We start from the raw sequence: 13,118 nt of genomic DNA, 5'->3' as shown, positions 1-13,118 counted from the left end.
ATAGACTTGGAAACGCTGGTATAGTTTCAATTTCAAGAAACTTACCGTTTCTTAAAATTTAAGTTTGTAAGGTTCCAATACCATAGTATGAATTAAATTCATCAAATGAATTTATATATCTGTTTTAAAATCTTATTTTAAAATCTGCTGTGTTTATTTGTGCTCCAGAAGATGAAATACTTTAGAATGAACACTAAAACCCATAAGGCAACATTGGGGCTGGTGGGGACTCCAGTAAAGTAAATGTTCAGCTCCTCTTTCAAACTGATATTGTAAGGGCCGGCCAAATACCCCAGTAGATTAAAGCACATGCAAGCTGGTGCAGGGGCCAGAGGTTTGATCCCTGGGCCTGCCGTGCTGGCCCTGCTCCTGGGGCCACTGAGATGGCAATTGAAACTGGGTGTGGTGGTGTGCACCTGTAATCCCAGCTCTTGGGAGTCTGTAAACAGGTGGATCAGTACGAGTCTGATCTAATACTGAGACCCTGAACACCCTGTAGACCCTTCCCCCCCAAAAAAAGAAAAAAAATCAATCCGATATTGTAAAAACAATTCTAGAAAATGTTGATACTGAAGTCCAAAGAGCAACTGGCTTTCAGTTAATGAAAATTATTTACAATAAGTTTTTTTCATAGTTCTTCAATAATACATATAAAATGATATATAAGAGAACCTCCTTAGAGCACCAGTTATAAAATGAAGTGCACAAACACCTAAAATGTTTGTCAGTGGAAGTTTAAATACCAATTATTATTTAACTACCTAATATAATACCATTTCAATCATTTAAAATGTGAAATTATATATTTATGAAATACAAACTTTTATGAGCTGGTTTAAGAAGAGAAATTCAGAGCATAGAAAATATATATAATATGATGACATATGTGGAAAAATATTTCTGTGGATAGCTTTAGAAATGCATGGCATAGATCTTAAAGTTTATGGAAACTGGTTATCTTGGAGAAGTAGAGTAGAACCTGAGATAGAGAGGTGAAAGGGAGCCTTCTCTGTGCCCAGTGGATAGCATCTTCCCCTCTTACATCATGTGCATTAATCCTTTTTAATAATTCATCCATCTTATAAATAAATAAAGCAAAATAAGAAATTCATCACATATTTTGTTACATGCTATTTTCCATGCTATACCACCTCTTGGGAGAAATTGTAACTCCCAAATTTTAGGTAATTGTTGGGCAGTGTTTCTTAGCAAAATAGACTCCATGCCCATTGCTAGCTTTTAGCAGTTCTGCTGAGCTCGGTGCCTTCCTACAACTGTGCCAGCCAGTTGACTTCAGAGAACAGGGCACTCTCAAGAGAGAGCGGATCAGCAAGGACTTTTAAAAAAATCTATTTCCACTCAAGGTACTTGTTATTTCTCTGGTTATTTAAGAAGCTGAATGAGGAAACCTGAATTAACTGGCACTATATTTCTGATTTATTCCAGTAAGTTTTATTGACTTTTCAGACTGGCGCTCTGGGAACTTGCCTGTCTAAGTTGCTTCTTAATCCTACTGTGGTTTCACACCAATGTAAGTATTTCACTAGTGCTATATTACTTTAAATTCAGTAGAAAATAAAATAAGAGAGAGTCCAAAATCTTGTTTCAATTTCAACCCAGACAGGAGTTAGAACATTTGGGACCCCTTAGTGAAGACACAAAGTCATAAAATGTAAAGATGACATTTAAATTTTTGAAAGAAAGGAAAATGAGAAAAAATGAAATTAAGAAAAATTGATAAAAAGAGGGGCATTCTGTTGTTTCTCCACACCTTTCTATTTTTTGTTTACTGATACTATCATTCCAACTCAATTTTATTTTAGTCTTAGTCAAGGTAATTATACAAAATGTATATTTCTGTTTTAAAATGCAGTTATAAGAAATAGAAAATAATTTATCATCACATAAAGAGCAATAATAACATTAATTATTACCTAAATGCCACTTGGAATCCAACTTTTTTTTTTTTTCCAGTACCGGGGATTGAACTTAGTACCTGGCACTTGCTAGGCAGGTGCTTATGCCACTGAGCTATCTACCAGGCCCCCAACTGCATTCTTTTTTTCCCCAACTGCATTCTTAAATGTAAATTATTATAGGCATAATGACTCAAAGAACAGCAGAATAGTAAGGTAATATGAACTTCTTTTGAAAAAAATGCATTCACATATTACGTGTATTATTATGTCCTACAGAATTTCTTCGAATAATCAAGATTATTTTTGTAATTCCCTTATTATAATATCCATACACTGGTAACTAAATTCTGAAAATGTGAAGATCTACATGCAACTCTGTCTTCTTTCCATAAAAATCACAGCAAATATGATTTGAAACTGTTGTACTGAATGTAAAATTTTATTTAAAAATAATTCATACTAAAAGTAAATTTAGCATACATTTCCATATTTCTTTTTCTTAATCATAATCCTACATTTTCTAAGATAGTAAAGTAATATCAATGTAAATTGCAATAAATGTAAAAGATTATCTTTTTTTTTCTGTACTTAGGGCACAGTCTACAAGGTGTTCAGGGTCTTGCTACTAAATCAGACTTGTAGTGATCCTCCTGTTTACAGCCTCCCAAGTGCTGGGATTATAGGTGTGCACCACCACACCTATTCTCAATGGCTGTCTCAGCATCCACAGGGGCAGGGCCAGCATGGCATGCTGGAGATCGAACCAGGCTGCTCTACCTACGCAGGTGCTTTAGTCCTCTGAGCTATCAAGCCTTAAAAGATTTTCTAATTGTGGATAATAATTCACAAAAAAATACACCATTATGAATGGAGAGGAAAATGTGAGAAAATAATCTGAAATAGCTAAGTAATTATTGATATATTCAGTTGATAATTCTAAGTCAAATTTTAAGTAATACATATGGAATAGATATTCATATATGCACTTCACTCAAACGTAATCCTCTCTCCTTTGGATATCACTTCAGAGAACATACGTATGACATTAGCATCTACAGAGAAAATAACTCTTCAGTCTTCTCAAGCAGCACAGCATTAGGAGATACAGCATGCACAGGCAGAACCGTCTGGGGCACACAGTGATGATGATGTAATACATCAAAGGTTGGGTGAGTTACTTTTCTGTAGCAAAGATAGTCCGCATTTGAGTTGGATCTACCCACAAGTGGGGTTTGAACTTGCAGCTTTGGCAAAGCTGGAGCTTTGTGGTGGAATTATTCCATGAAGCGTACCACAAAGGGAGGGGCATGTGCCCAATGCAGACAGTCAGTAGACTTGACTGACATGCAGTACAGGGAAGATGCAGGCATAAAGTGAGATGAGAAAGCTGTCAAATCCATAGCTACCAAGATAAGTGACTGAATTGGCTCATTCATTAATTCACGCACTCATTCATTCAAGCTTCTCTTGGCTGCAGTGTGGCCCCAAATCAAAATATCCTCTGTGACTTCTAAGCCTGAATTCAATTGCATTTCTTCCCTCATAGACTTGAAGGTGAATGCAAAGCTGACCTAGACGCAGTAATGACGACACTAACAATTTAGGGCTTCTTGCTGCCTTCGTTTTCCCTGGCATAACAACAAACAGTGTCTTAATTTTCTGGTCCCTGGTCTACTCTGAAAAGCAGGGTGATAAAAACTGAGGTCACACAGTGCCCGAGCCAGCCTTTCTGATGCCGGCCTCCTTCTGTGTGGTGTGAGGGAGAGTTCCATCAGGCTGCGGGCTCTGACTCCAAGCCTGGGCTGGAATCCTGACTCCTTTTTACTAACTGGGTAACTTTGGGCATGCCACTGAGTTGTCTTGGTTTCCTCATTTGCTGAAACTCTAACACGAGGAGTGTCACAAAGGGAAGAAAATGTGACAAACGTAGCTCATAATAAACTTATCTTATGAGTGGAAGATAAATTTATTAGGGGAAGAATCCTTTCTGCAAAGGATCCCTCATTTGGAATACAAGTAAAGGGCTAGAATTACTGCCTGGCACATAGTAAGTACTTACACATCTATTATAGTAGTTTGACATAAACAGAATGGCCTAAACAACAAAGGATGGCTCTAGTGATGGCCTTGTGCATCTTATTTTTAAATTAAGACAGGGTGGGGGCTTCAGAGCCTAGAGAATGACACTCTGGTTTACTTCCTTGTGTTGAAGGTGACCCAGCATGAAAGCCTGTTCTGCCTTTGTCTTTGCTACCCATTTGGCTTCTGCGGCTCCTGTTTCTGCCTAGCTGGGTCATTCAGCTTCGCTACCCATTGGAGAATACATATCTAAACCAAGACCAGTATTCATTCCATGGAGTTTATTACAAATATACAAATAATGAAAATGTTAAGGCAAATATTAACTTCTCCAAAAAGAAAATCTATCTATTGATTCGCAGGTGCTTCGGTTTCATTGTCTTCAGGTAATTTAACACGTTGAATGTTAAATTCATCTTTTTTACAATGTAGATTCTTGGTCAAATTATTGGACACTTTTCTCAAAGAACAGCATTTTTCTCCCTCTGCCCCCTTTGAGAAGAGAAACTTTCATTCCTAGAAGAGTTTTAGGGTTACAGACACACTTGAGCATAAATTCACAGAGTTCCTGCGTCACCCTCTGACCCCACAAGTGCACCTTCCCGAGTCAGCATCCTTCCCACTCTGGTGTGTGTTGCAATCTGTGAAACTGCACTGATGCACTGTAACCCCCCACCCCCACCCTGGGGGTCGCTTTGTGGGTTGTGTATTTTATTAGTCCTCTCTAATCTTCTAACACATGAGAAGTTATGTACAATTGTATATTTGCTTCAGTATATCAAAAATGTTTTCTGACTTTCTCTATCAGCTTTCACAAAGTTTGAACATGATATACATAGGGTTTTTCATCCTGTGTTCTCTGAGTCTTTTGGGTGGTTTGGGGTCTGACAGTTTGGAGAAATGCTCAGTCATTATTACTTCAGATGTTTTTCTTTTCCTTCTACGTGTTCTTGTTGTGCCAGAACTTTCAAGTAATGTGTTCTTCATCTTTCCTCAGTCTTATTTTCTCTTCATTTCTCAGCCTTGGAAGCTTCTGTGGTCTTGCTCTCAATCCCAGAGGTTCTTTGCTCATCTGTATCCAGTCTCTTGAGAAACTTAAAAATGAGGCATTATTCATTTTTGTTCTACTTTTCCATCTCGACCACAGTTCGATCCCCAGCACCACAAGCTGTGCCAGCTCCACCCCCAGAGTAGGCTGAGCCAGCCCCAAAGAAAAGAGAAAGGAAAAGAAATGTAGTGGAGAGGGTGGCCACGAGCAGCAGGGTCCTCTAGTCTTTATGGGCAGATCTCAGTCTTTGAGTGAATCTGTTTCACCCTTCTGTGAGCTTCACCAGTGCATCTCCATCCGTCCCACCCTTAGGTGGCTATATTGCTTAGATATTTCCTTTCTTTCAGATGGAAAACTTTACTACATTTGGCTAAAACATCAGCAGATCAGTCTTTGGCAAAATTGTTTCTCTCAAGGACAGGCTTTTTGAGAACTATACACTCCACTGTGTATAAAATGACTAATATGTTCTCCTTGTCCTGCTGGAAGCACAAGGAACTTGTCTGATAGCCATTGTGATAGATAAGAACTCTCAAAACCTGGGTTCCCCGTTACATGGTCTACAAGCCTCCTTAACTTTTAGATTTGGCTGCATGTAGCTTCTAGCAATTCGTCAGTTCTAGTTTAGCTTTCTTCCCTGGTTCTGCTTTCTGTGGAATTTTCTGCTCTTGGGTTTCTCTGTTGGTAAATTAGGATTTTCTATATTTCTCTACTTCTCTTTTGGGGTTGTAGCCTGGTAACAGTGCTTCTCTGTGAATCTAAGGAGAACTGTAGACTTTTTAGCTTGTACAGTTTTTCATTGTCACTGGGGCAGAGGGGTGACTTCTCAATTTATAGGCTGGACAGAGCATTGGAAGTCACTCTTTGTCTGAAAATCCTCACATCGATTTTGGCTGTTGCTGGATGACTGTAGACTAAGCTGAGATTATTCCATTTTGAAAGTCCTGGATCATTAGGGATATTGTTTTTATATTCTGATGCATCTGGTCTCACTTTGTCCTGCTGACTAAAAAACGTCAAATTCTGATTGTCAGCCTGTGAGACAGCAGAGGTTTCCCTGTGAAGCATGACTCTGCCCTGCCTGTCCCTCCCAATAAACAATTGCTCACAGAGGGGCTGGAGTCCTCACCCAAGGTGAATGACTAAGCTGCAATTTCAAAAATATCATAAGCAAGCACAGAATGTTTGTATAAGGAAATGGAACAATAAAGCCTAAGTTGTGTCTCATTTAATTACTATCATGTGGAATAAAACTGAGTGTAATATTTAGAGCAATAAAAATCAGTATTGTTATAACTGGTAGAGACACTATTCAGGGTTAATATTTTGCCTCTTTTTCTTTTTGTTATAAATTTTGCTCCAATTTTGGTTTGCCTGTGTAATCATTTATTCTGTAGATACGTATTGATTGGTTTCAGTTTTTCCCTTTATGGGCTGGGGAGATAGCTCAGCAGTCTAAGCATCTTTCTGGCAAGACCAAGGACCTGAGTCTCATCTCTGGTACTACATGCCATTGCCCACTGTGGAAACCCAGGCTCTCTGAGTAGGTCACGAAACCGGGCATGGTAGTGCATCCCTGTAATCCCAGTACTGGGGAGGCTGAGACAGGAGGATCACTACAAGTCTGAACTGCATCATGAGACCCGATATCAAATAAATAAAATTTTAAAAATAATTAAATAAAAAATATTTCCCCTTACAAGCTATAGGAGCTCTGATAAACACTTTGCTGACTTTTACTATTCATCACTGAATTCTGAATCATGCAATCTCTAAAGTTTCATCCTTCTAGTTTCAAAAATACTAAACAAATTATGGACTATTGAGCAAAGGAGTTATTTAGAATGACGTTAGGTTGAAAAGGCATCACTGGAGAATGCTCATACCTGGAGGGAAGTTGCTTACCTTCCTTCATCTACTTTGGTAAATTTCAGATGCCTTTCAGGCTCGATTCCAGTATTACTTCCTGTGAGAGAAATTTCTTAACTTCTGATGTGGATGATTCCATCTTACTGGCCCACGGTTGGCCACACATGGTAGAACTGTTGTGTACATTTCTGCTTCTCCTGTCCCCTGTGAATTCCACAAGAAGCCATGTTTGTCACAGTTCACCCATTTCTGAGCAAACAAAGCCTCCTGACTTCCTGACGAGCTTCTCCTTCTTAAATATATATCACTTACTTCTTTCAGGGAATTTTGATGGTTGAGAAAATCTTACATTTTGTGAATATTCCATATGTATTATGCATATTCCAAACAAGATTATAAATGACCTCATTAAACAGAGTACATACACTTTTGGGTTTGTTTGTTTTTTTTTTTTTTTTTTGCCTCTGGATGCAGGCACAAGTAAAAGTTAGACTTCTTTGAAATGGCAAAAGCCAGATAGCAATATTTTTGATGGGCCTTTTCTTAAGAATTTCTCTGCTTATCACCCCCTGAGAGCACTTACTAATTTACTTGTACTTTTACATATCAAGTAGAAGTCTAAACTAAGTCATTTAATTTATGATTTTGGACAGCTAAAACTATGAACACAGTTGTTCCTTCCTATAGGGTAAGGAAGGTGCTAGCTTATCTTGCATTACAGAGTACATTAAACAGTACAGAGTATTATAGGTGTTTTCAAAATTACTCTTTTATGACAGGGTTGAATCATGGAGGCCAGGAACTTGGGTGAACAAGCAATGGCTTTGAAGCTCAAAGAACAAAACATGGAGTCAGGACATTTTGTGTCACTGCATATTCTCCGTTCCAAGCTGTCTCTACCACAGCCCTTTCTTTGTTATTTAATGAATTCAACAGAGAAGAAAGATGACAGCATTCTCTTGTGCACTGTCATTGGCATTAGGTCCAGTGTGAACTGTCTTCAGACCTAAAGATCAGATAGGACCAGAGGTGCCTGGCTAATGGTTAAGTATGCACATGGGAAAACATTTGGGCCATTGTACATTCTCAATACGTTCATTTAAACAAATACAAGGAAATCTCCCTTTCCTAAAGAGTCATAAGAAGGATTTTAATTGAACCATTTAAAAGTTACTTCCCAAATGGTTCTGCCTTTGTGGTCAGTTTTTGAGTTTTTACTTCTTGCTTGTTTACTGAGGATGGGGTCAGTAAACCTCTGGGAGAGCTTTGGCGCCTGACTTCCCCACCCTTAAGCCTGACATCATGCTGAGTAACTCCCTCTAATGACCTTGTCTCATGGTGCCTTGCCTGCCACACCTTCATGAACCTTCCCCACCCAGGTAGCCACTCCACACAGCAATCCTTGTCATATTTGTATATGGCCACTTCTCTCATAAAGTAGTCAGAGTTATTCTTACATGTGTCTCTCTTTTTCCCTCATTCCAAGTACATCTTTGACTTGATTTTTAGTCTCTTGGCCATCTCCTTATTAGGTCCTCCCATCTTCACTTAGTGACCTGTATAAATCATTACTACATCTATTTGCTTCTCAGTTTTCTGAATCCTCTTGTTCTATTGTGCTTCCACTATTCCTGATTGGGTAAAACTCTACTAATGTTAATAAATCCAACTTCTCCTTTGTCTTTTGTATGAAGCTCATTGATATTTCAAGGGAAAATGAGAGTACTAATCCACTCTATATTTATTTGTCTAATTTGATGTAGCACTTGCAGCCCCTGACAGTATTATGTTATTCCCATCAATGAGCTCTCATTCCATGTGGTCTCAGAAGTCCCACAACTTCCCTCATTCAGTTCCTTTCATTATCAGACCCATCTTCTGTTTCACAGAGAAAACAAATAATTAGACAGTAATTCCCTTAATTTTCTTATCAATAACTTTACTGGTTTCTTCTCTCATTTATCAAATGAGCAGATTCTTTTCCTCTTTTTTGGTGGTAAATTAGATTATTCATTACATTTAATATGTCTCCTTTTTCATTGGCATATGTAAATATTCATATGTACTTCCAATGGGGGTGAGGTTCTTTTGTCCACCACCTTTTTCTACATGTATGTTTTTCCATTCCACCTTGTTTTCTGCAAAGAATTATCTTGTGACTACATCCACAGGGCCTCTCTTAACCATGACTCAATCTAGCCTTTTATTCCTACTGTGGTGATTCCGATAGAACTGTAGAGGGCCACTAAAGGTATCCATGTAGGTGGAAGAATGTTTCTACGTCTTTGTCTTCTTTAATATCTCAATAATAAAACCACTTTCATTGCTTTCTTTCTGAAAAGACTTCTTTGCATGTTCTTATGCCCAGACATGCTCTGTTTTTCCTGCCCTTGTATGATCATTCATATTATTGTTACCTCTTCCTCTGTATTGGTGCTACCTATCTTACATGCTTTTTCTATGTCATTTCACATTCTTGTAGGATGCAGAAGAAGTCTTCTTACCAAAGACATGCCCATTCTGTGCCAAAACCTGGGAAGAACTTACCTTACACAGCCAAGGGGACTACGAGGTTGTAATTGTTTTATGTTTCTTGACATGAGAATATTATTCCGGATTATCTAGATGAGCTGAATCTATCATAAGAAAAAGAGGAAGGTAGCAGAGTCCATGAAGGAGAGGAGATACAAAGCGGTAGAGGCAGCCTCTAGAGGTTAGAAAGGCCAAAGTCAGAGGTAGATCTACCCCTTCAGGCCCCAGAAGAAATAAAGTTTTGCTGAGGCTTTGATGTTGGAAGACCCACTTCCGATCTCCAGAATTGTAAAATAGCACATTGTGTTGTACAAAGCCACTAGATGTATGATAATTGTTAGAACAAGAATGGGATCCAGGACAACCATCTCTTTGGCTTCATCTGCATCATCAGGTCTTGATTCTTTATCCAATTTCCTTTTCTTTTCTTTTTCTTTTCTTTTCCTGGCCTTCAACTCACTTTGTAACCCAGGCTGGCCTTGAACTTGCAGCAATCCTCCTGTCTCAGTCTTGCAAATCTGGGATTAAGGTGTCTTCTGCTGTTTCCAGATCTTCCCATTTCCTTTTGAAGCTTCCTGAATTAATAAGGGTTGTTATTGCTGTAGTTAATTCATCCCCTAAATGTATAATTCACATTTAGAATGCAGTTAGATATTGGTCAGTAGATTGTTTAAAGAACAGCACCTCATTCATCATTTGGTGACTCAGGCTAATAGAAGCCTTACTATCTTTATCATTGCATAAAGAGAAAGGAGCAGGCCAAGAAGACTGTGGACAGCACACATGGGGGTTCTGCACATCTGGTTCACGAGAAGACTCTTTCCTCCCCTCACATTCCACTGACCAGATTTCAGTCACACAACTCTATCCAACTGGAAGACATACAAGGATGTGTAGTCTGTTCTTGTGCCTGTGATAGAAAAGAAAATGTAGATTTTGTTCAATTTTTTTTGAAATATCTCCAAAATCTCTATTTCTAGGTCATATCTATTTTGAGATAACTAGAGCCACATAACCAACTTTCTTGCTGGATAGATTTTTCTCAGAGGTATCCAAGAATATTGAAATGAACATTTGAAAAATTAACATTGTGGCTTTCCAGTATTTCTATGCTAGTGACCACCAGCCAGTGACCTACAGGCTAGGCCTCCTTTCTTGCTACTTACTCTATTACAAGGTCAATGAATAGTGAGTGAAATATTCATGTTTTGTCCATTTCTCTGGTATTACTGCCACCTTCTTCATTGGTTCTGCCACCAACACTCACCTCCATAAGTGCTTTGTAGTTTAAAGCTCTGCCTCTGTTCATAATCCTCGCAAATTCATTTTTATACTGTACCACATGTTACCTTTTGTAGATGTTAATCACACTATTTGTGTCATGCGTCAGTTCAAAACCTTTCTACATTTCTCAGTCTTCCTCAGACATCAAAATGTAAGCTGGCGCACAAGGCTCTTCGTGACTCACTCACTTACACCTCCTGCCTCACTTCCAGCCTCTGTGCATTGTCCTTTGTTGCTGTCATTCATGTACTTTTCAGTGCAATTAAGACTTCGTGCTTTCTCTTATTTTCTGACCTTCTTATTTCCTGTTCCCCTTCCCTGCCTCCTTCTCCCTCTCCCTTAAACTTTACCACTCAAGTCATTTTTATCTTCAAATATTCTTTCCTCAGAAATTTTCCCTAAATTTCACCAAGCTACAAAATCTCTTTGCATAATCATCAGTCTATCGCGAGATACTGCAAGTTATGTAAAGGCAAGAAAAAAAAGTTTATCTTGCTTTTATTCCCAATGGCTATTATTGTACATTGCAGTGTTGGTTAAATATTTGTTGAGAAAATAACCAGATCTTCATTTATGTGTATTTAAGGCTTATGAAGCCAGGCAAAGACTAAGACATTTGTATTTTCACCATGAAATCCAATTCACACTTTCACTTCTTTCCTTACTGGTTAAAATGAACATTAGTAACAATGTAGTGATAATAATAGCAACTACTGTCACAGTGTAATTGACAGATTTTTAAAAATGACAACATCTTATTTATGCAAACATACTAAATTAACCAATTTGTAGTGCTGCAGAAGAGGGGAATGCTGTGATGTCCCAGGACAGAGTGTGGCAGGCTGCAAGGGGCCCACCTCCTTATAAAGCTGATTCCTTTGTAAGGGCAAAATCTACCTCTAAAATTCTCCAGCTCATAATTTCAAACTGATGTTCTAATGAAGTTTTAAAGAGACACATGTATTCAAACCATAGCATATGAAGATGCTTGTCCTTTATGTGTGGTATTAATACAATCTCATGAGTTTATGTCAACAGGAAAGATGCACAAATATATAATTATTGAATAACTCACTGATCTCAAGTTATCTTGTAGATTTAAAAAAAAAAAAAACTAACACAATGTTCATAAGGGATTTGGTTCAACACTGTCATGTGATGAAAGTAGAAATCTTTGTTTCTGAAGCCCTTATAACCAAAATGCTCAGAATGTCTCTAGCTTAAAACAAAATCCTTTCTAATTATGAAGCATAAGGTGGTTCTTTCTAACTTCAAGCTTGTTTTGTTGTCCAGCTTGAGCTGTTACCCAAATGAGGACCCTTTGAATTAGGATGTTCAGGGCCAACTGAGAACATCTTCACAAGCCATCTCTCTGGGATTCTTATAGAAAACAGAATTCCTCTTCCTTTTAGGTAGGTCATAGAAACTAGAGTCCTTTTCCCTCACAGCAAGCTTAATCACCACCTTCTTTTCAGTGTAAAAGCTGGCCGTAAAGAAAGTCTCTGCTTTACCTTGTTTGACAGCAGGTTGTAAGGACCCTGTGGCAAGAGTTCTGGGCTAAGTAGAGGGGCCAAGAGGAGTCTGAATAGATGGGCTTTGATGCATTTCCTTTTTCAGTCTATTACTCTTCGATTGTAACTTTTATCTAATCTCTTTCCTAAACAGATACCCACTCTTCGTCAAATCTACACATAGTAATTGTTAACCCTGGGGCTCTGAGCCTTCATTTCTGAATGTTGCTGTGTTGCGTAAAACTTTAAATAAGTTTGTTATGCTTTCCTCTTGTTAACTGACCTTTTATCATAGGAATACTTACTGTGGCTCTGTGAGTGAGGGAAGGTATTAGAGACTTGCAAACATTGTCATGAAAGTCAAAATATTTTGCTATGGAAGTTCTTTGAAAAATGTTCAGCAAATGATTAAATATATCATTTAATGTCCTATATTATGTTAATATTAGGTTAATAATAAAACTTTGCACTAAATTCTGAAATTCTTTACTCTCAGGAAATCATAAACTACCTGTATGGTGTATAATTCTGTAATCCTGAGACATTCTTTTAACCAGGACAACATAATCTTTTAATTTGTTATTTGACAGATCAAGCAATTCATTGAAACATTATGTGAAAGAATAGATCTAAGCAAAATTTAGAGGCTTCGACTTGTATTTAGATGTCATCATTCCTTAAAAATTTCCCATGCTTTTTCCAAAGGAGAATTCAATAAGCACTGGAAGAATAACATTGACTATAAAATATTTGTATAATTGATCTCCTATGAGAAATGTAAAAAAATTTGTTACAAGATAAACAGAAAGCACCTTTTCTGATGAGGCCACACCAGTTACTGTCCCCAGTTATTTCCCTTTCAAGGTGACAAGTAGT

This window comes from Octodon degus, unplaced genomic scaffold (assembly GCF_000260255.1).
Source record: "Octodon degus isolate 3935 unplaced genomic scaffold, OctDeg1.0 scaffold00013, whole genome shotgun sequence".
Classification (NCBI taxonomy): Eukaryota; Metazoa; Chordata; class Mammalia; order Rodentia; family Octodontidae; genus Octodon; species Octodon degus.
The sequence above is the reverse complement of the archived record's forward strand: the minus strand, read 5'-3'. Positions refer to the sequence as shown.